This window comes from Talpa occidentalis, unplaced genomic scaffold (assembly GCF_014898055.3).
Source record: "Talpa occidentalis isolate TD23 unplaced genomic scaffold, MPIMG_talOcc4v2.1 talOcc4.8, whole genome shotgun sequence".
Taxonomy (NCBI): domain Eukaryota; kingdom Metazoa; phylum Chordata; class Mammalia; order Eulipotyphla; family Talpidae; genus Talpa; species Talpa occidentalis.
In genome coordinates, this window is record NW_023605194.1 from 12,228,531 (window position 1) to 12,253,037 (window position 24,507).

General features: G+C 42.3%; 1 protein-coding gene across 4 annotated transcripts in view; it reads right to left on the reverse strand.

Moving 5' to 3' along the window:
* VTI1A (vesicle transport through interaction with t-SNAREs 1A) overlaps positions 1 to 24,507 on the reverse strand; it is a 322,364-nt gene that overhangs the window by 57,018 nt on the left and 240,839 nt on the right. The window lies entirely within an intron of this gene.

The window sequence follows — 24,507 nt, forward strand, 5'->3', positions numbered from 1 at the left end:
ATGTCAGCGAAGTGTGAACAGGTGACAGAATGAAGGTGCCATCAAATTTTTTCTTTGCACTTTTCAGAATCTTCCAAGATTTCTACAATGAACTTTGAACTCTGATAGGTGTGAAATACGCTATTGAAAAGAAACTTCTTGGGAGCACTGGGAACAGGCACATTCCTGTATTATATAGAGTTGATTTCGGGACAATAGACCAGGCAGCATCCAGTCATGGCAGAAGGGGGTCTGAATCAGAAGGGGGGAATTTTAATGAGCAGGGCAGCTTGAGAGTCACAGCTGGCTCGGGCTAAGTTCCTGGAGTGTTAAATCAAGTAATAACAAAAATATGACTGTGTTTTACATATGAGATTTCATAACTTCCTGAGAAGTAAACAGTCCCTTTCCCCTTGGTCGTCCCCTCCTAAGGAATGTCTACGTTCTGGCTTTTGGTTCAGATTTCCCCAAAGTTTTCTTTGTCTATTCAAAAGTGCAATGCCCCAAGCAGAACGCTAGCCGTATTTTCTCTGGTGGTCCAGCTTGCACATTTACACAATAACCCGAGCTACATTAAGTTATGGGGAGATGTCTGTGCTTCCATCTCTCCCGGATTCCTACCTGCCCAGTGCAGGGAGTTCTCCTCGTTAGCTTGAAACCTGACCCTGGACAAGATGCATGGGAATTCTCTGATGGTTTGATTCACTCTGACCTAAGGGTTCTTCCTGGGAGGGTTTCCTGTCTTTTTTACAATCCCCATGAAATCAGGAATATAGGTTGAAATCGAGACTTTCCCATCCATCAGAGAAAGAAATATCAAATTCTTTTCACATAAATGTACTCAAAGAGAAAAACGCTGGCTACTTCAACTCGAGGAAGGCAGACTGTGCCTTTGCAGTCTAGCTTCCCACACCCAGGGAAAATAGCTAGTTTTCATCACTGAATTGTTTCTCTGAATGAGCAGTGAAGAAAACAAAGGACAAAATTCCTTGCAAATAGTACATGGCATGCTATAAAACTATTAGCTAACGGTGATTATAGATTTGGAGAAAAACATGTTCATTTTTTAAGCAGAATAATCTCTTTCTAGAATTCACATGCTGTATACTATTCAGAGAAGAGTAACTAAAAACAAAACAAAACACTCTAACTCATTCCCCTTCTAATGCTGAGAGAAGTCACTTGTGAATGTCTGTTCTTTCTGGTTGTGGGATTAAGGGCTGTAATATTATATGCTCAAAAGAGGAAAGCTTCTTGGCTATTTCTCTCATGTATATAAACCTGGCAAAGGAAATTTTTTTGGGCAAAAGCTGTAAATCTAATAGTTGATAATACATCTCACCCTGTACGTGTTAGAGGCAGGATGCCCACATCTGCCCCATCTCATTAGGGCAATTGTCCAGTTTATGTGATCCTATCTTGGTAAAAAGTGATTTTTCCAATGTATAACCAAGTCTGATTTTTTTTTTTTTTATAGAGGCATGTTTTTCTTTATTTATTTGTTTGCTTGTTTGTTTTGTTTATACATTCACTGGGTATAGTCAGAAGCGCGGGAGGGTGAGAGAATTCACCAGAGCCAGAGTGAGGGACAGAGCAGGCAGAAGGACCGAAGCACACTGCTGAGGGGAGCAGCGGGCGGCAGGAGAGGTCTGCGCGCCATGTGGGACCCTCCTCCGGTGGCCGGGGAGCAGCCGGGGATTGAACCGGCACCGCAGAGGCTGCGGGCAGCTTCGCAACCCAGCGCTCTACTGCTGCGCCACCGGGGAGGCCCTAACCAAGTCTGATTTAAGTGACATGAAGTGTTCTGTAAAATAAAAGTGCAGATCAAGGGAAAAAAATCATTTTTTCAGGCCTGTGTGTTACTTATTGATTTGTAATATGGTTTCGGGGTCAACAAACTATAGGCCTCTATCACACCAAATAAAGGGTAAAGGGAGTAGGGCAAGTTCATGGTAGTGAAATAAGGACCAAAACAGATGCCTGAACTGTACCCAAAGGACACACTGACAAACCACCATAAGCTTCATGAGATGGCTTTTAAGGAGGTAAATAGCAAAACATCAACTGGTCACCGTATTCTTTCTTCCCAGTCACTGACACTGGCGTTGGGTAGTGGGTACAGAAAACAATCCACGGTTTACTAAATAGAGGAGACATTTAGTCTGTAACCTGTTCTTCACCAAAGCCAGCAGGCCTCATAAAGCTCTGGCTGCCATAGGAGGGGAGGAAATACATTTTTAGTGGGCATTTTTCGAAAGCACATTCCCACTGAGGGAGAATCACACCTTCAGCATTTTCAAAGATTTCTCAAATAGCACAAAGGTCAGAAAGTGCTAGAGCAAGAGAAATGCAGTGAAATCTGTAAGTTATTCTTTCAGCAACTGCTGCTGGTGAGAAGGAGACTCCTCTGTAATTAGATATTAATCTACTTCAGAGTAGTCAGTAGTGTAATTCAAAAAGCACGAGCCAGAAAGGGATACAGGAGTGGATCAGAGGACAAGTGAATTAGGGTGGTGACAAAGGAGGAGGCTCGGGTTGGAGGCAGTGTGGTTTCACCACCGCTCCATGGGCAGGAACTGGTAATTAACACCTGCAAGCTCATCAGAACTGCAGATTATGGTTTCTCTATATCTGTTTTCAGTTTATCGTTATGTTATCTATACATAGCTATGTCTACACTATGACTTAGGTGCTTCTCAACCTGAGAAGAAAGCCCTGCCTCCTCTCTGAATTCTCTTTAATTCTAGTTGAGGACGTACCTGCCACCTGATTGGATAAAACCAGGTAAGTTGCTGCAGTTAGAAAACACTGCCCAATCCCTGCCTGCTGCACCATCATGTTAACTCTTTACTGAACAAAGGAAGCATGGGCCACCACCTACAGAGATTTAAGTATCTCCAAGTGTTTGTATAACCGATGAGTAACGTGAAGTCAACTCCTTACCTTTGCAGGTATGTGGTATTAAGTCCATCTTTTCCTGTGGCTGTCTTTTTGTATGACTTTAAATGCATAATCTCTAGAATGGCACCAGGAAGTACCAGACTCTTATTCCACCTCTTTGTTTTAATGGAGAAATAGGTTAATTTTAGTTCTCTTATTGATGCTACTTACAGAGGTGACTATAACTGCCTCCAAGGAGAGTGTACATTTTAGAAGAACAGGGTGCTGAATCATTTGCTCTACAATTGTACCCTTCCATCTCTCAGGATCATATGAAGACAAATAAGACAACCTCTAATTGCCTCTTGCGTTATTTAGACGAAGATGTTCTGTTAATCGAAGGTCTGGTATAATTTCTGTGCTTCTACAAAGACATCTGTAGACTTCCCAGAGATAATGAACATGGGTATCTCTGTCCTTTCACTACATAGCAATATCTCTTTTTACTTCTGAAAATGTTTTTGATACTCTACTGCCACATATAACACTGCCTCATGCTAACAAAATCACAAAATCCTTTGTCCTAACCATACTAATCATATTATTAAGCGCAATTAATTAAATGAATGAGATAAAAGAAAGAATTCCCAGAATTTGGCCTCCATGTCTCTCAGGCAGAACACCTAGACATATTTGACGCCATGTGTTCCAATAGGAGGCACTAGAAAAATAGTCCTAAAGCAAAAAATCTTGTGGCCAAGATGATCTGGACTATAAATGTCTGCGTACAACCAAGCAGGCTTTCTCCTGGCAGTGAGTTATTCAGACTTTAGAAGATCAGCCCAGGGCGACAGCGGGGTGGACAGAGGCTGTAGTTGACCAGCTGGTGTTTATAATGTTTATTTGAAGGTCACGTGGTGCCAGCAAACCACAAACCCAGGGGCTGCTCTTGCTTTTATTGACCCTTCCTCTTAAGGTGCAGGCACTTTGCTGGGATTCTTTTCCCTTTCTAGGTTGTTTTTGGTGACTATTACAGAAGGATTCAACTAGTTACTAACGCTCAGGAAAGAGAGAGCCTGGTGCTTCTGAGAGCTTGCCGGGCCCAAAGTCTTACTACTTGAGGAATGCCCCTGCATATTTACCTGCTTAAAAATGGCACCTGGTAGGAATGATCCTTAACCTGTTCGGGATTTGGCCATTTCTCACCACAAACAATAGAGTACGGAATAAGCTTTCTTCATAGTCGAGGTGGAGATGAAAATTAGTAGGGTTTTATTGGGCTTAGTTGGTGTTTGGAAAAAGCTTGGATTGAAAGCTTTAAGAAAGACCATACACACCTTGGTTCATGCCAGGCCCTCCACTTCCTGATGCGTCACATCTGCCTGGCCTCACTCCTGTACATTTATGTGACCTGTCGGCTCCCACGGGCAGCTGAGCCTGGTCTGGAAGCAAAGGTGCACCTTGCCAAGTCTTTTCTTAGTAATTGTGAACATTGCTATCTTCTTCCATGTGATTCGCTAAGCAGCAGGGAGTTAATTATTGAGTACCTATTGTATACCTACAATGCTAGATGCTGGGCTCCCAGAGATAAGTGAGGTTGCTCTCTGTCTTCTAGAAGCTTGCTCTCTAGGTCACACTCTGGCAGTTCAGCGCACTCCCTGCTAAACCACAGACCACACTCTCAGAAAACCTTTCTTCAATCCTTCTGCAGAAAATGACAGCAATCTTAATTCTTCTCTCTATCCTCAAATGACCAGCAGTTTACAGCAGATACCAGTTTGAGCACCAACATTATTCTGCTGGACTAACAAACCTTCAGTAGCCACATTTGCAGTTCAGGCAGATAAAGGAGGAGGGAAAACAACTCCAATCCAGGAGACAATCGAGAAAAGAGAACAAAACACATGTCCATACACTTACCCTTAAAAATAGGGGAAAACCAATTGGGAAACTTTCATTTTCTTCTTGGGTGTCTATTTAAAAAAAATACCATGTGATAAGTGTGTCTATGGAGGCCTTAGTTATCTCAGAGATAGTGAGGTACTAAAGGTCCTTGTTGCCATGGAACAGCAGTATTTGCTTTTGATTCTATTGCACAATATCTAATTACAGAGACCCTGATAAAATTATGCATTCCTAAACACAAATCAGGCCATTCTACAGGAGCCTTCATGCACATACTTTATTTGTCAAATTTCATTAAAAACAAAAATCAGCAATGACTTTGCAGAGTCTCAGACCAGACTCTGCCCCTTCGAAGATGAAAATGATCTTAAACCTGGACTTGGGGCACTGAGCATCTGAGGTGAAAGGTCAGATCTCTTCATTTATTCTCCCTCAAAAGTCTAACTCAAAACTCGAAAGCCCTTCTCCCACTGGACTTTTGCACAAGACACACATTTAAAATTCACTGCCTTAATTTCCTCTTGAAATACAACAATCAATTTAACAGCACAGCTATGGCATGAATGGTTTGGTGGAGGGTGAGTGGAACATGTGCACAGATAAAGAGTGAAAATATAGCCTCCAAAACCGAAAAACAAAATGAACACTGTAGAAGGTAGAGCTGCTTTTTTGACAATAACACCTGTTACAATACAGTTAACTCCCTCTCTGGCAGGTATGCTTTTTGGCCCATGTATCATATATGTTTACCACTTATTTACATATCTGTACAAACTTGTACTATTTTCAACATAATGTTCCAAATGAAGCATTTTGAAAATTATCTTCTGACTTGACATAATAGTTCCAAGATGTCTGTGTGGGCATGTTTGTGTGTGATTCATTTATATTAACTGCTGTATAGTATTCTATTATGTCGACCCTCCGCCTACCAATGATCATTTAGATTACTTCTAAATTTCTGGGATTCCAAAGTTGCAAAAACATACCCCAGTGCTTGACCTTTGGTCAGAATCTGTAAAAATTTCTCTGAGAGTCTTCAAATTGGAGCACAGCTAAGTTTTAGAGGATCAATTTCCATATCGCTAATGTCCCTGTTTTCTCTGCTAAAACCAGGCTCCAGATAACACACCTGTGAACCAGGCATCATGTTAGTACTTTTCCTCAATTGCCTTCTCCCATGCCGCCAGCCTGCTTTGGCCTAGGGTGCATACCCCTGACTTAAAGCTAGCTACTGGTGTAAGCGGCTACTCCTTCCATCCAACCTGCTGGAGCTTTGAGGTTCTCTCCGCTTTACATATATTTTTGCTGAGGGGACGCATGGGGACCAGTCTTTATTGGGATGGTCTGAATTCAGAGCTACAATAGGGGGAGTGGTGAAAGTTCTGACAATTTTTGTCAATTGAAAGAGTAATGTCTTTATCTTTTTCTACCTCTTAATTTATTTTCAGAGAATGCAGTTTTCCTGAGAGAGTCTTGTGAGGACAAAGCAGGGAGTGTCAGAAAGATGTACTGATGGTGGTGGGCCCCTTCTGTCGCCCACGAGACAAATCCACAGAGAGGCTTGAAGAGCTGCACATCTACCCGAGCCCTCCCTGAGAACTGCCCACCCACCTTAGGGTTACCAGCCAGAAGTGACGATGCTGTCCCTGGGACACGTGCTCACACATTTATTTAAAAATTAAGTCAGGGGCCTCCCTGGTGGCGCAGGGGTTAAAGTCTTAGTGCTATCAAGCTATCAGCAACCACTGCAGGATGAGTTCAATCCCTGGCCAGGGAGCTGACCCACATGGTGCAACAGACCTCTCCTGTCTCAGCAATGTAGTTCAGTAGATCTGCCTATTCTGCTCCCCACTCTGTCTCTGGTGAATCTCTCAACCCTATGCATCAATAAACAAAAATAAATCTTAAAAAAAATAAAATAAAAATGAAATCAGACTTGTTCTATTGGCATGTGAGTTCACTTTGGTGGTGGTGGTTGTTTTTTTTTTTTTTTTTTTTTTTTGATAGCAAAGACTAGTTTTGCACACTGAGTTACACAGGGGACACTTCCATAATCTGAATGAACTAAACCAAAACCTCCAAGGTTTTGACAAGAATATATTTAAAGCATTTAGATAAAAGCATTTTCTAAAAAAATTCTATTGGCAAAGATTTGGATTGATGTGAGCAGTAGTTTGATCTTCCCCCAACGCTTTCCAAGTACATTTAGTTAAGCAAAGAGAATTCAAGGGGAGAAAGTGTCACTTGTGTGAAATACTCAGACATGGGGCGAGTCATCTAGGGCACTTCTTGCTTTCAGAATAAGCAATAAAGAACTTGTTGAGCAACCTCCCTGCATCTCTGCTGTGGAATAGAAGGCTGGAGAACTCATGATTGGCTCTGTAATATGATAACATGTATTAGTGCAGATGAGTCATCAACTGTAGGAACCAAATAGCGAGTTGATTGAAATAGCTTTTATTGCTATACACTAAGAATCTAACCACCTGAGGAGAAAGGACACAGCCTCTCTTGTGAGCTGGTCTTCTCAGTTCATTTCTCAAACACACCTGAGACTCAGATCACTGAGGGCTATGCTGACCTCAACTATTTAGGATGCCCTGTGGAAGTTACCCTGAGGAAGGTATGTCAGCAGCTTGTGGTAGGGTTGTCCTAACAAAAATCCTACTCCTTGTTTCACCAAGAATATCTGAGCGACCTGCAGTGAGTCTCTTCCTTTCCTGGGGACTCAGTTTCTCCATCAATGAAGTGGGGGTTCCTTCTTGTTACCCTGGCCTTACCCCAACATCCCTCGCCATTGTGACCATAAGCCCCAGCCCAATGTTCCCAGAAAGCCCCTGGGTCTGGGTGTTGCCACCATAGCCTATACATGGGCCAGCCAGTATGGCTGCTGCTCCTGTGAATTTTCCAGAAACTTCCCAGTGGCGTTTTTAGGTATAAATAGGTAATACGCAGGGGAACTTTAGTCCTCAAGCAGGTGGTGCTAGCACCTGAGTTTACAGGAAGGAAGCAGGCAAATTCTCCTTAATTCTCACTGAGGCCTTCCTTTTGCACAGCCTGATCTCTGAGCAGGGGTGAAGAATCAAGTGTATATCAATGCTTTTAGTGCTCAAAGGATGTTTGTTTTGCCTTGCGATCAATACTTCTACGTTTAACTCTAGGTAGCCTAAAAAGAAAAAAATGAGCTAGTAAGGGTACTTGTGACAGATGGTAAAAACAGCCCTTGTTTGTTTTCTGCCTATTGTAGAATAACATTCTGAAGGTTTCTCAAACTCCCCTTTTATGGAAACGTCAGGAGAGATGAGGTGGGCTCTGAGTAGGGGACAGGGCCAGGACACACGGGCTCTCTCCCTGTGTCACAAAGCAGATAAGTGTGCAGACTCTCAATTCTGGCTGCCATGGTTCAGATTGGCCTCCACCACTTGTTGTGGGCCTGGGCTGGGTAAATAATTGAATCTCTCTGAGTTTCAATTTCTCCATTTGTAAGCTGAAACAGCTTCCTATGGTTTTTGTGAGGGTGAAATGAAATAAGCAATGTAAACATACTCAACCTTGGGCCTGGAACATAAGAAAGATGAAACTACTACTGTTACTATATTTTTTATCATGTCACCTTATATTTTAGCCACATTAGAAAGTGTTTCCACTGACTGACTTAGTAGGGAAATCTAGCAGATAAGCAGTCAAATCTGTCGTTCATGATAAGAATAAATGCCGAGTTTACTTGCTCGCTAGGAATTTTTTCCCATTATAAAATGGAAAGCCAAACCAAATTTGCTCAGCTAATTTTGGCCTGAGAGGTGTACTTAGGACCCTCAACATTTGCCTTACAGGTCAGTCTTATCAGTTCGCACTTGTTAGTGCGAAAAACTCCTTTCCTATCACTGCTTCTGCCACTTCCCTTATCCTGTCTTTCTTCTGGAACAAGTGGCCTTGCAAGATACTTCCCCCCTGATTTGGCAAACACACTTGTCCTATGAGAGAGAGTTCCGCCCAGTGCATAACCGTGGGCTCAGACCTGGGAAGGCTTATCAGAGAAAGCCTTCCTACTGCAGGTTCCAGGCACCTAGGGCAGGGCCCCGAATTAGGATCGTCCTGCCCTTTCCAAACTCTGGCTCTTAGGGACACCAGAATAAATGTAAGAGGCCTGAGCTATATTTACCAACGCTTGGGGCAGAGACATACTGAGAAATACTCTTAGCTGGATGAGGCGTGATATGATTTTTAGAACACAAGTGAAGAAGAGGCAGGGAATTTTTTTTAAAGATGGAGTCATCTGAAACTCTATAACATGATAATGTTAATTTCAAGCAGAAGTTAGATTCCAGAGTCTTAAAAGAAGTTGGTCCCGTGGCACTCAGGAATATAGCAAATCTGTGTCAGGATTTGGAAGTCCACTTTTTTGTGTGTGGCAAAAGTTGATCAATGGATAGATGTTGAGTGCTAAGCTGGTATATGGAAGAGAAAGATTCTGTAAAATAAGATGGAGTTAATGTAACGCAACAGCTAGGAGCGTGGCCCCTCAAGGCGGGGTTCAATTCCCAGCTCTGTTACTTGCTGACTTCGTGACTTTGAACAAGTTTCCCATGTAGCCTCTGGGTTGCCTTCTAGCCTCAACACTGGTTTGGGCTCCTTTCAAGGCCCTGGAAATATGTCCACTTGGTAAAGTATCTTGTAAAACTTGTAAAAGCAAGATCTATGAACTGCCATCCATTAGGATGGTTTTTTGTTTCTGCTCCTCTCCCTTGTGTTAGGGAGCTCTGGAATGACTGTGAGCATTTTGGGGATCCAGCTAAGGGAAAGCTGAGTTGGGGAGACTTAACTTTGGATGTAGTGGGCTATGTTTACATGCTCCAAGGTCATTTCTATGTTTGGCTAAATCACTGCTAGATGTCCTGGGCTCAGCTAGCATGGGGACATGAAGGGACAGGGCCAGAGGTCACACTGTGATACCAGCATGTCTTAGAGCACCAGGAGCTGGAGGTCAGTGGGGGTAGAGGGAAAAAATATACAGACCAGAGCTATTAAAAAAAAAGAGGTGAGAGATCTCTTCATTAGACAACAATCTTAAATACATGATACAATATTGAACTGTGGTACGAAAAGAGGCTTTTAAAATACTCTCAATAATTAACATTTTTTTTTTGTTCAACCATGTTAGAGGAAAGACTGAAGCATCTGTTGTTTCCATAGAAAATGACATGATGAAATAATTGTTATATGGCCAAAGAACATGCAGTCAAAATAGAAAGAAAAAAGAATTATAAATGCATGTCAAGCAGTTAATAAAGTGATTATGATTTTTCTGGACTTTGTCATGTTTGTAGTATTTGCCTGCTTTAAAAATTTTGCTGTACTTTCTCTTCTTGACATAAACAAACATTAACTTCCATAACTAATTTTGAATTTAACTTCTCCTCTGGAGAGTAACCCAAAATGCATAAGCATCAGACTCCACAAAACTTGAACTTGTCCATGAATATCTCATAGTTTCCTGTGATAATGAAATGAAATGAGCTATGTCATGTGGCAGCCTCTGTAATAAGGCTGGATATAGTAAAAGTGTGTGTGTGTGTGTGTGTGTGTGTGTGTGTGTGTGTGTGTGTGAGAATGAGGCTAGAGGGGGACTTAGAAGGTAAATGGCTGCATAAAAAACTTGCTCAAGGTCGCTGTTAGCAAGTAACAGAGCTAGAAATTAAACCCTGACTTTAGCTGACAAGCTCTTCCATATATACACGTGTATGCATATGTGTGTGGGTGAAGGGCCATATGTCTATGATTAGGAGAGGGTGTTGAATTGGGAAGGATTGAAAATTGAGGCAGGAAAGTCAATTTGAGGCAAATGAATGGACCAGACAGGAGGAGATGTGAGCTGGATTTTCAGTTTCCTTTGTCATGTGAATGAACACCCATGTGTAAGGGTTGCTCTGCGGCTCCCTATTTGGTGGTGCAGAGGAGATGGCTGACCCTGGTGCAGGCATGATCCTCGACATCACCCACTGACCTGCAGAGTACACTGGCCTGTGCCCACACCACCTCTAGACAGTCTCCTGTTGCTTCTGGCTCTCCTGGCTCGGGCTCCAGACTACTGTGCTGTTGCCTCAGCAGCCGACCTGTGATCACCTCCATCTGCCACCTTGAGTTGGGTCCTGGTGCACCACTTACTGGTGTGGCACCAGCCCTACACTTTCATCAAAGGGACAATGCTACTTTTCACTAGCAGCTTTTGGTTTGAACTACTGGACGCTGAAGACACTATTGGGGGTAGGAAGGGTGACCATTTATGGCCTTAGAGACCCTTCTCTCTCTCAATTTCCCCTCATAAATAAACACTGTTGTTATATTCCACGTTTTGGTCATGTATTGCAATTGTGAGCACATGGCTGAGGACCCACGAGTGATGACATTCCCCAGGTTTGCATGGGTTTCTCTTGCTATGAGACTGACTATATAAAAAAACAGTTATTTTCATCAGTTGGAAAAAAATGGAATATCAGCAATTTCTTATGGTTCATATATTTGGAATATAAAAACTTCAAACCAACAGAGGAAAAGTGCATTCTCCCTCTAAGAACACATCATTTCTCTTTTCTTTCAGAGGTCTGTGTCCAATATTCTCATCTGCATTCCTCCAAGGTTCTGCAGACTTGTCTTACAAACTTCTCTTGAGGTTGTATGGGGCTTTGACTATATTTTATTTTATTTTTTTAATTTATTTTTAAAGATTTATTTATTTGTTTATACAAGCACTGGGTACAGTCAGAAGCGCGGGAGGGTGAGAGAGAATTCACCAGAGCCAGAGCAGGGAACAGAACAGGCAGACTGACAAAACACACTGCTGAGGGGAGCAGCAGGCGCGGCAGGAGAGGTCTGTGCCAATTTGCCATGTGGGACCCTCTCCAGCGGCCGGGGATCGAACAAGCACTGCAGAGGCTGTGGGCAGCTTTGCAGCCCAGTGCTCAACTGTTGCGCCACTGGGGAGGCCCTGACTATATTTTAAAAATAAAAATTCTTAAGTTTGTGCTGTGAAGAAGGGTATTTGTTACATTATATCTTATACTTATTTCTAAAATATTTGACTAAAAATCTATATAACCGAAGCAGAAGTTTTTTTTAAGAGTTTAAAGCCAAACCTCCAGGGATCCTAATTTTCCACAAGTCCAGAAGATCGTGTGTGAAAAATCTGCCCCTGCTTCATGAGTATGTCTAACAGGGCGCTTGCCAGCTGGGGAGGAAGTGAAATGGCTGAGAAACATGAGTCCAGGATGTTGTTGTTAATAGTTAATGGTTACTGAGTATCGACAACTTGCAACAAGAAGCCACAGAGCAGGACAGATTAGCTCCAGTCCTTGCTCAAGCACACAGCCAGCCAGAAGTGGATGGCAGTCCTTTTGTTAGAAATACCTTTAGATGACGGAATGAAATAATGAAATAAATAGACTACTGAGTGAGTCATCTCTGGCAAATGATAAACATTTTTCAGGCTGACCAATTTTATCTTATGTATGAGTTAATGTGAATGAAGATGATTTATAATGGATCTGTGCATTGTTTCAGAAAAATGTCCATAGATTTGATGGTGGGATGGTAAATTTAACCTCTGAGTCCTAATAATATTCTGTTTTCCAGATGGGCTCAAGGCTTGTCATATTCTAGACCTGGAAAGCATAAGAGGCATTATCTTTGTATATATAAATACAGATCAATTCATTTTCCAAATGTTTAACTCATTCAGGAAGAGGTGCACACACATGTACATGCACACACAAATAGATCCCAGCTAAATCAACAACATTAGCGAAGTGGTTTTGGCTAATCAAATCAGGATATGTTAGGTTAAATAAAGGCGCTTGACTTATAAATCTACAAATAAACAGTTATTTTCCTAAGTAGCATTTTGATTTATCATCTCAAACTACATTCCTGTTTGTTTAGAATGCCATTTTGTAACTTTTCCCTTAAATAGAAGGAAGTAATACATCTGTGAAACAAAAATATTCCAATAAACTATATTCTCTAGTCTGTAAAACGACTACATTTTTTTTTTCCTGTGAAAATGATCAGAGAACAGAAATGCAGGCTAGAAACCCTTTTCTCATGATATCTTTGAAAAAATACCTAAGTCTGTATTTTCATCCTGAAAGGCGATCTGTGTGAAATGTTAGAATTACGCCTTCGTGTCATTTACCCTAGACCATTTAGCAGCCTCTCTTCCCGGAATATTTCAAGCCATTTGTGGACTCCACCGGCCTATTTCACTGTACTGGAAAGAGTAAAACAGATTTGGGTTTCTTATGCCCTAGGAATGCAGCCACATCTCGAAGCTGAGTTTTAGGCTCCTGAAGCTCTTGGCCTCTAGCTGCTCTGATAAAATGACCTGGCAATGAAGGCTAGGAAGCTGGGGTTCCAAATGGGGTTGTTTACTTAACACATGTCACATCTAAAATAAGGATTGCTTTAGCTGAAAAAGCAAGTCATTTATAAGTGTGCATTTATAAGGGCAAAAGTCAAGGCAACTGTGCAAACCACTTGTCAACTTATTTAGAGGAAATTGTGTAATCAACTTAACATACCAGTTAGCCTTTACCTGCAAGGTCAAGCTCAGAGTTCCTGTATGTCACCACACTGGCCTATTAATCACTCTGCAGGAAATTCCACATTTTTTCTTTAGATTAAACTATAGAAAGTGGAGTGTGAACAGAATCTAGAGAGGATTTCCTATTCATTTCTTTGTTTCCTCTGACTTGGTTGGCATTTCATGATTAAAATTTTTTTTGACTGGCTTGCTACAGAATTGAAAATAGGTTCAAAATGATATATTTCAGTATGCATTGCTAAAGGGAGTTTTATTGCACAAAGGTAAATCTAGGTATTTGATGGCTGGGTGCCAGCTGCTGCTGTAGATCCCTACTAGCGGGGAAGCGTTGACACTGTTGAACAAGGTACAGATCTTTCATTCCAGAAAAAAAGCATCTAAGCTATTGAATTTTAAACCATTTCCCCTTCTTTTTCATGCTGCCAAGAAAGTTCAGATGTGTGATTCTTGAGGACATCATAATTTAAGGTATAACTTTCCCCAAAATATCACCTTCAAATAACTTTATATTTCTTTACTTTTTCTCTTCATTTTTAAACCATTTTATTCATATGCCAATGCAGTTTACCCATCTAAAGCATAAAATTCATCAGTTCTTAATATAGCCACCAAGTTGACCCGCCATCATCATAATCAACTTTAGAAATTTTTTACCACTTCCCCTGTCCCCTGCCCCCACAGCCATTAGCAATTTCTCTCTATTCCTCTCAACTCTTCTGGCCCAGCAGCTGCTATTCTACTTTCTGTTTCGACAGATTTGCCTATTCTGGAGATTTTATTCAAATGGAGTCATACAGTGTGTGGCCTTTGTGTCTGGCTTCTTTCACTTAGCATGTTTGCAAGAGTCATCCAGGTTGAATTAGTGTCTGTTCCTACAAATATGAATACATGCATCTAATCATTGGTTAATAGACATTTGCATCGTTTCTACTTTTTGACTATTATAAACAATGCCACCATGAATATCCACGTATGAGTTTTTGTGTGAATGTATATTTTCATTTCTCTTGGGTAGACACTTCTAGGAATGGAAGTGCTGGCTTATGGCAGCTCCATATTTAACATTTTAAGGAATTGCTAAATTGTCTTCCAAAGTGGTTATACCATTTTACATTCTCCTAAGCTGAATGATTTACTGCAGGAGAATGTCTTAATTTGCAGCATGTAATTTAAAAAAAAAAAGATTAATTTTGCTTCTGAAGAGCCATTTGTAGCTACTGTTCTATTTAAGTAGCTTCCATGCTTATGTTTCTACTTTCTGGGGGGCTTGGACCCAGCAACAAGAAAGATAATCCTCCTTTGTGGACATTCCCACAGTTAATTCCACACACATCTGGATGGCAGCTCAATAGTCCACTGTTATTCAAACAATTTGTAATCACACATACTGTGTGTCAGCTAACAAGCCAGGGTGTATGGCTTTTCAGTATTCCGTAGCATGCAGCACGCACAATTTACAAATAAAATAAAAATCTACAGCAAAGACAACGACACATTCTTCGTTGAATAACTGAGTAGAAAGAGCGTCTCTGTTGAAAGACAAGCCATCACTTGTTATTTTGACGGTAAATGAAAAGAGGTTCAGAAAACCATATTTCATCTGTTAAGTCTCTTAACATGGGAAAGTGCCATATCTGTAGCAATGAAGAATCTGGGGCCATGTGTTTCTTTAGGCTGGGGTTGAGGCCGAGATGGTCAAACCACCACCAGTGCTACGAAACACAGCTGCCAACATTCTATAGTATTTGCCCTCCAGGTCGTGGCCGACTGGGGAACATGGGGTTGTTGGGGGGATGGACACCCACACCATAGCGAATTGCTGTCCTCCTTACTTTCATATGTATTTTTTTTTATTTTTATTTTTATATAGAGGCATGTTTTTCTTTTCTTTCTTTCCTTCTTTGTTTTTTTTTGTTTATACATGCACTGGGTACAGTCAGAAGCGCGGGAGGGTGAGAGAATTCACTAGAGCCAGAGCGGGGAGCAGAGCAGGCAGAAGGACCGAAGCACACTGCTGAGGGGAGCAGCGGGCGGCAGGAGAGGTCTGCACGCCATGTGGGACCCTCCTCCGGTGGCCGGGGAGCAGCCGGGGATCGAACCGGCGCCGCAGAGGCTGCGGGCAGCTTCGCAACCCAGCGCTCAACCGCTGCGCCACCGGGGAGGCCCTGTCCTCCTTACTTTCAGCTGGGAGGATGTAGGGAGGGCGGAGTCGAGTTCAACTCCCCAAAGTGGCTAAGTAACAGTTTTGGAGACAAAGGGTTTGATAAAGCCAGAGGAAGTGAAGTCGAACTTGTCCTTAGGAAAGAGGGCTGGACACAGGCGCGCTGCACGCACAGTCGTTGAGTCTCCAGAGAAGTCTGACAAGGTGGCAGGAATAGCATGTCAACGGCCCATCCTCTTGGGCGAGGGAGGTGTTGGGAAAATTGCATCAGGGGTGCAGCTGTGGAACATTCCACCTGCCCTGTCTGACTAGCAGCACGGTGGCCCTGACCCTGAGGGCTGCATGCATCACTGGGGATCTGGAGCCTGTTCAGAGCAAGTTGAGGTCTTGGAACATGTTGAAGCCTCACCGTGGGATCATGAGGCTCGGTCACTGCCTAATTCTGTAAGACTCAGCGACCAGATGATAAAGCATTTCTCATCCACAAGGGCTTTTCCCAGGCTTTCCTCACTGGCTTTTTGCCCACCTTTCCCCAACTTGACTCTCAGGCTGTGCTGAAAGCTTCTTAATGGAGGACAGCTCCGAGTCCAAGGTAAACACAGTTCTGTCATCTTGTAAACTCAACAACCTTGTAAGAAAATAACCATTAAGATCCAGGTGGCTCATGAGAGGGAGAAAGTGTCCCTGTTTTATCAGTATCGGGGAGAAAAGTTTAGTTTCACATTGAACTTCACTTATCTCGATTCTACTCTACCACAAAATATTAATTTCCTTTAACACTGCAGGTGTCTAGTTCTTTTTATCCCAATTCATCAGGCATCCCCTGAGGACCTACGTATGCCAAGAACAGTTCTGCCTCCTGGAGACACCAAGACAAAGGAAACACAATCTCTCCCCTCCAGGATCTCCTGGCCTCAGAGGAGAGCCAACTCTGGACAGCAAATCTGTGACAAAAACTGATAAATCTGAGCTAGAGGAGAGCAAGGAGGCAGGGAGAAATGAATGGTTATTCTGCCCTAGGGCTTGGGAGAGCACCAAGGAGCAGGTAACATTGTCATAGGGCCTTGCCAGGGAGTGAACTCTACCCATGTGAAGGGAGGAACAGGAGGGAGAATGCCAGGGACCACGCCACCCAATGTGGCCCCGCTGAGGTGTCCCTTGTGAGACAACGAGCCAAACTGGCCAGAAACCAGGTGAGGAATCTAAACGCTCTGCCTATGTTCCACGCTCAGCATTCCATTCACCCCAGAGGCTGGCAAGGGGGGAACAGCATCGCGGTGTATCACCCAAACTTCACTAACTAGACAGAACATTCGGCATGAACCTATACATCCACGTCTGATCTGCCAACCCCAGGCAGAGCTCCATCTTCTTTCTACCGCTGGAAGGCAACAATTCTACAGCTCAGGTATCCAACCATCAATAAATAGGAAAAGCAAAAAGAACTGCAAGAAAAATGACTCAGCAACAGAAAATTATCAACTTATAAAAAAAATTTTTTTTTGATCTCCAGAAGTATCTCCTGAAAGGAAAGGCGGCCACAGACAGCTTTTATTCGCTAGATCACCATGGGTCTCGGTGACCTTGACAGTCATCTTCACACGATGGAGTTGCTCTTGTTCTATTTTGGAGGTGCCACTGCGTTTCACACATAGAGCTTTGCCTTCAGATCACAGAGCTGGATTGAGACCTTACACGCCACCGTTCCGCCCCTGGGGAATGCAGGCTCCTTGCACACAATGTCCCTAAAATACTGCACGCTCCTGTCGGAGGCATCCCGGGGAACAGAAGATGGAAGAGACTTTAAAATTCAGTCCTATTATTTTGCTAGGACATTTTCTTTCAGTTCATTTATATCACTTTTTAGTTATCTCCTTATGGGATAAAAGGAATAATCCACATCTCATTGGTATTTCTCTCTTTAAAAATAATTGTCAACGAATGAGTGGGCTTCCTCTTTGATTATAGAGACAGAGAGCTTCAGCGTGGGCAGAGGCCAGACAAGTCATTCTAGAACCACAGCACTTTTGAGGCCTGGATCCCCTTCATAAGCATCCTTGTCAACAGTGCAGACACAATCTGTATAAATACCTTGGCTAGCATCACCCCACTACTCATTTTCCCTTCAGGGTAGCTTCCGCAATAAGAAAGTTCTCTTATTTTAAGCCACAATATGAATTCCAGTAATTTCTACCCACTTGTCCTGCATCAAATGTTTGGGGTTACAGAAACAGGTGTAATCACTTTTTTTTTTTTATAGAACAACTCTTGTAAAAGTGGAATAGACTACATGATGTAGTGCTTTTCACCATCTCTCACTTTTGAATGCACCCCAGTGGGGAGAGATGACTTCATTTTTGCAACTGAGACTAGGTTGTGGTTTCTTACCAAAAGGAGGTGCTTTTAGAGCCATATCCTTCCTAGCATTCAATTTCTATCTTACTCTCTGCTTATCCCAAGCAACATAACTTTATTCCTTTATTCATTCCACTAATCTAGCCATCTATTCATCTACCACCTGCCCACCTATCCATCCACCAACTTGCCCACCATCCATCCATCCATCCAACCATCCATCCCCAATACTTACTGAGAACTTAACCTACACTAGGGAACAGGGGTATAATTGTGAACAAGATAAACAAGGAATCTGTCCTCTCTGCATAGCTTACAACCCAATGGGGGCATCTCATAAAAATCAAATAAATGAAGAAAGAGAGGAAAGTATCAGATTTTAGGTAGGGTGAACAGAGAGAGTCTTTGAGGGGTGACATTAAACCAAAATCTGATGGAACAGAAGGAGCCAGTCAAATGAAGATCTACAGGAAGAACATTCCAGGAGTACAGGATAACATGAGCAAGAGTGAATGTAGGTTAATTGGGAGAGAGAACAGTAGGAGGTAGGGTCTGGGAGGTATGGTAGGTAGAGTATATATATTTAAAAACACAAAACTTCACCACCCAGAATACCGTCATTTGTAAATCTGACTCTACCTGCTTGGAGCAATGGCAAATCAAACTGATCCCTGTCTCTCTGCAGTCCATGAATATGTTGCTTTTCTCCACAATTTCAATTAAAGTTTTGTAATATATCAGCGAAGTGCCATAAGGGACTCAGTGACCAGACTGAAAGAATATTAATTTTAGCGAAATTGCAGGATTCCTGAGTAGTCAAGAAAGAGCAGGGCACTTAAACGAAAAGCCAATTCACATAACTCAAGAACAGGCTTTGTGTGTTCTAACCAATTACACCCCTCCTCTAGTTTTTAACAGCTTTGTTTATGAAGCCCATACTGAAAATTAAATGTTTATTACCATTTTTTGAAGGTGAGGTATAGAACTTGGCAAAGTATTGATTAATAACTTGTGGATGGCTGGTGCAAGGAAACCAGTTTTGAGGCCAGCTGTAAACAATGCATCGGCAGAGCGTGTCAGCTATTTGCAGACTCGGCGCTTGCCAATTTGTAATTAGCTGCAGATTTTCAATTACTTCTCAGTAAATAAACTAAAACAAAATAGTTTTATTTGCATTGTTTACTTGGCATTTAATTTTAAAGGAACCCAATTGGTTATTTTTAAAGCTGGATGAATTTGGAGGGTTGGGATAAAATAAATAGATACCATTTTGAGTAGCTCTACATCTGTATTTTTCTTTTGAGTGATATCAGGGTACATAACTTGGCCCAAATTCAATCAACTCTATCACACAATCCCAAAATGCCTCCTGTGCAATTTGTCAGAAAGAAGACTTTTGGCAACTGCATATAAAACTCTTGAGATTTGTAATGAAGAACATAATCCGAGAGGAGAAAAAAAGCAAAGTTGCATTTTCTGCTAATTGAAACTGGTAAACCACTGCGGGCAACTTTAAATTCAGTAGAAGATCAAAACAATTATTGTTTTGAACGTTGGTCCTTGTTCCTTTGCATCAGATTGGGTTTCTCCATGACTTCGAGCTCCTTACAGACACAAACTGTTTCTTTGCAGAAGAAAATTCAAATCAACAAAATATTTATTGAGGAACTACACAGTGGTTGGTGCTAGAGATTACGCCGAATGAGTAGGGCAAGATGTCTGCCCGCAAGAAGGTCAGAGTTTACTGGGGAGGGACAGAGACATACAATGAAGCTTTATTAAAGACTTGTCATAAATGCCACAACAATATAACGTCATGAGATTAGAGGGAAAGTTATTCTGATCAGGGAAGATGAAAAGGGAACAGATCTGGAAGAAGTGGGCCCCTGGGTGGGATGGGAGGTGGGAAGGGAAGGACTCATTTAGGGGAGAAAGAACAGGGCACATAAAGACCCTCCAGAGCCGGGATGGTCCTTGGGTCAGAGACCTGTGAGCGGTTCTAACATGGCTGGAAAAAATGTGATGTATCAGGCAAGGTTGGGAATAAGGGCAGAGTGAGGAACAGAGCACAGAGAGCCTAGGGGGTGGGGGGAGTTATGGTGAGGAGGTTGCTTCTGTTCTGAAGGTGCTGAGCAGCCATTGAGTGTACTGAGCAGGGCAGGGACATGATCAGAAGGTTCCAGGGTGGAGAAAGCCCAGCTGGGGACTGAATGTTGTCTGCAAAGGGGCAGGAGCAATATGAATGTAAATAAAAATGGATTTGAAGTATTTCAGGCATGGAATGAACAGACCTTAACCAATAGGCAACAGCTTGTTGATGAAGAGGATGGTCCAAGCTGATTCTCACGCTTCTGGGGATGTTGACAACATTATGCAGGACAGAGAACATATGAAGAAGAATAATTTGGCGGGGTAAGAATGATTAACACATATACCCCCCTCTCCAAAAATGCCATAGTAAAGCACTATGACAACCTCAAAAACATTATGCTTCATGAAAGAAGCCAGCCATTATTCCATTTCTATGAAATATCCACCATAGGTAGATCCACAGAGCCAGGGGCTGGGGGCAATGACTCCTCAGCCTGTACAGGGGCTTCCTTTTGGGTGAGGACAATGTTGGAAACTTGATAGAGGTGATGGTTGTATGACAAGGTGAATGTACTGAGAAACATGGAATGATTGACTTTGAAGTCATTCATTTTCTGTTACGTAAATTTTACTTCAATTAAAAGAAAAAAAAAAAAAAGCCAAAAGCACCATGGTGGTTTATGAACCCGCTTTTCCAGAGTTGCACGTGCCAAGAACCTCCTTTGAAAACCAATGATCCCAACACAGAAAGGAGTAAGGCTGGTCCCCCACTCAGTGACGGTGGTCACCTCATTGGTGGGGGGGGGGTGGACCTGCACCTTCCCACTTGTGGTATTTCCCTGCAGGGCCTGAACTGACAACCTTGGGAATGTTTATTGGCACGAACTGTACCCGATAGATGCACCCTCTACTCAGGGACCATCGCCTCTGCTATGTCAAACTCTGGCTGACCTGGCACCGCCAGTAGTCAATCTGTCACGTGGGAGACATATTAGGGGAGGGCGACAAAGAAGCAAAGACATAGTGAGAGGAGCTTGTAGGTCAGGAAAACTTTCTGGCATTCATATTGGTCATCAGTAGCCCTGGGGGAATAAAGGGCTCCCTGATGCTCACAGCATCATCAGGAAGATTAATTAACATTTGTAAAGGCCACACACAATGTGAAAGGCCCAGTAATGGATCTCCAAAAGCTGGAGTCCCTGTTTTCCAGAAGGGTCATGAAACAAGGGGTGGAAAATATTCCCTAGAAGACAGAGCTGGATGACCTCGGCCATAAAGAACATTGCAAAGAAACGACTGGGCTTGTCTGGGATTCTCTTCATTCTCGAGTTGAATCTGATCTGACAGATGTGGTGAGTAATTAAACCCTTGTCCATTCATAGTCTGAATGCTTGCACTGCGCAGAGAATGGGGCAGGAATAATGAGAGGCACAGCCCCTCCGGGACTATTCAGGAGTGCTCAAATTTGCATGGTCACATGAACCAGAAGGAAGTGGATTATGCTGGCTCGGCCAGGAAGTGGGGACCGCCAAAGCTTTCTGATTTGCATAAATCAGAGGGTTGGAAGGCAGAGAGGCTTAAGGGCTCTCAAAGGAGGCCAGGTGTAGCTGCCTTTAGTTGAATCCAGCATACCGCTGTTGCTAGAAGCCTCTTCCCAAAGGCTGGAGAAGGAAATTCAACCTGTGATGTCATTTGCTCAAGTTTTGTCAATATATACTGTGAAGTTTTCCCCCAGATGTGATTTTCACAAGCAAGTTGCTGCATAGTCTTCTAATGAATATTTCTTTTAATCACCTTAAAAAAGAAGGTGATTTGGTAAGGGCTAATACATTTTATTATGATTACTGCTGTCAAATAATTTCTAATTGTGTGACACAGTGCTTAAGTAAAGAATTGTTTATGGCTTTAAAAAACCGGTTAATGCCTCTCAAAAAGGATTACTTTCTTTTTATGTTTCAAATGAAGGCTACCAATTAATTAACCCATTTACATAAAAATGTCTTGGATCAGCTACCCACAAAGATAAAGGATGAAATCTATCCTCTAATTGGAAAAAGAAAAACTGCTATAAAATATGTGGTAATAAACATATAGAAGTAATCTACAAAAAGCAAATAGAAGTCAGTAATTAAAAACTGAAGTGTCATGAATTTCACTTTATTCTATGTACTATGAAAAATAATGGTGATGTTACGTGTTTCATGGAGTAACTTTTCCTTACGCCTTCCCAGCTACAATGTTTTACTCCATTTTCTTACTGGAAGTCATGCAGATGTACATGCTGATTTCAGACACAGATGTAAATTTCCCTTCAGTTTTCTCCCCTCATGTGTAACTTCATGTCCTTTCTCAGAGTCACAGACATCTGTCAACCCAGTTCGGTTAAAACATTCAAACTTCTGTTCCCTTCAGTTCTGAACGAGCTCTACCCTTGATACAAACAGTCATTACAGACCCAGAAAGAAACAAAGAAGGCAGATATTTACTAGTGAAAAACTGAAGTTCCTTAATCACTTGAATATATATAATCAAATGGAAATTACACATTACCCAGACTAATTATATATCATTTCGTGGCATTAGGTATAAATTATTCTGACTATATCAGGGGAAAAAATAAGATTCTTCTTGATAGCAGAATTTTCATTGTAAAATATATCTCACAGCAATTCCCAGCTCTTCAGTATCTCTTAAGACTTGAATGACTTCAGTTTGCTTTTCTAAGCTGAGGCTGTGCTGTGATCTTCACAGCTGGACTGGACTTTCTGTGGTCACTTACTGGATTTATTGACATATGGAGTAAAATGCTGAGAAGAAAAGTAGCCAGGACAGAATAGAAAAGGTGAGATAAAAGAAGGAAAAAGAACAAGAAGGAGAGAGGGAGGGAAGTCTAAAAACATCCGAAAGGTACAAGTTCTGATAAATAGGAAGGGGAAACACTCCATCTCAGAGACTGATAAGAGGAGAGCTGCCACTTCAATGGGTCCCTGTCAGGGGAGCTCCACGTGTTGGTGAACTGGCAGGAAGTGACACTCAGGCGGGCTGTTCCGGACCATCTTCCCTGACTCTAAATGGATTTAAAGATCCCTCCTCAGAGTCGCTCCATTGGACTGGCAGGTTCAAGCCACAGGGTGATTATCACTTGGCAGGCCCCCTCACGGCTTTACAAAAGTGTGCTGAGGACACGGATTATCAATTCTGACAGAAATATCCTCACAGGTGAAAAAGGAAAACTCAGTCTGGCCAAGTCTTCAAGGATGAAGAGAAATAAGAAGCACAGAATGGAGGAAACCTCTGGTTTCCTGGTGACTGGAATCTTTCTCCCTTAACAAAACAGTTCCCACCTTTAAAATCACCTAGAGAGCACATGTGTTCTTCTAAGGAGCTCTGTGTGATTTGTACTATCTTCATGCTGTCTTGGTGAGAAATATGTTTTCTTTTATAATCAGTTCTAGAGAAGTTAAGTAACATCCCAGGTGACACTGGGGCGGGGAGGTCCTGATGTCTGACCTCCTGGATTTGATGTCAGGAAGCCCAGCCCTTGGCTCTGGAACTTTCTGGGGAGAGTCAGATTTGCTACCACAAAAAAAATGCTGGAAGAATTTTCCAGAATCACACCTAAACATATGGTTGGCAGCACCTTGGCAGTCCGAGGAAGACTCACTTTCTTTTACCAAGACTGTGGAGAGAGCATTTACAGCTGACACGGGGGTGCCCAGACCACCATCAAGAGGAGCCCAGGCTTGACTGTGTTTTGATGGAGGCATGTTCCCATCAAGGACTGAGCATCTCCCCAGAGGATAAGCTGCTCCTTTATGGCTTGTGACTTGTTAGAGGGTGTCTTTGTAAAGATCCCTTGCAAAAGAATGACAATTTGTGCCATTTTTCCCATAATTCCGTTGTGTATTTTGGGTATACTCAATTTCATGCAGGGGACATCTTCCTAGGAGACTCCACAGGGACAGACCTTCCTCACTCCACAGAGGCATCGTCATTTCAGTTGTAAACCTGAGAAAATCATTCCTACCTTTTGGGATTGTTGATTAAGAAAGATAAGCACATTGCTTGGCACAAAGGAGACCCACAATCATTGGTAATTATTAAAATTATTATCACAGAAAAAAAGCAGCGTAAGTCATTGTTTCAGGATATGAAAACAGCTTTATTTTCATATTTTTCTTCCCAGAGGTTTAAACCGTTCAGGTCTGTTTGCATTGTTTTTGGTCTCTGCTGATAGCGACACATTATTTAAAGAGTGCTAGAAAAGTTAATCAAGAGAGACCTGCGCTATGTGTCACTGACACTTTTTCCATTAATGATTACCCTTCGGTGATAGTGCTGGGGCCAGCGTCCTCACCCCCCTGACGCTTGAGGTCTAGGATTAAAAGTGGCTTGGAACCTTTCTAGTCAAGGAGCAAAGGAGTCTCTCTTTTTAAACTTTGAAGAAATAAATGAAAACAGACACACAGAAGCCCTAAGTGGCAGCAGCACCGGGAAGGGGGGGTAGTTAGATCTGGTGCCCACACCAGCTTGCTCA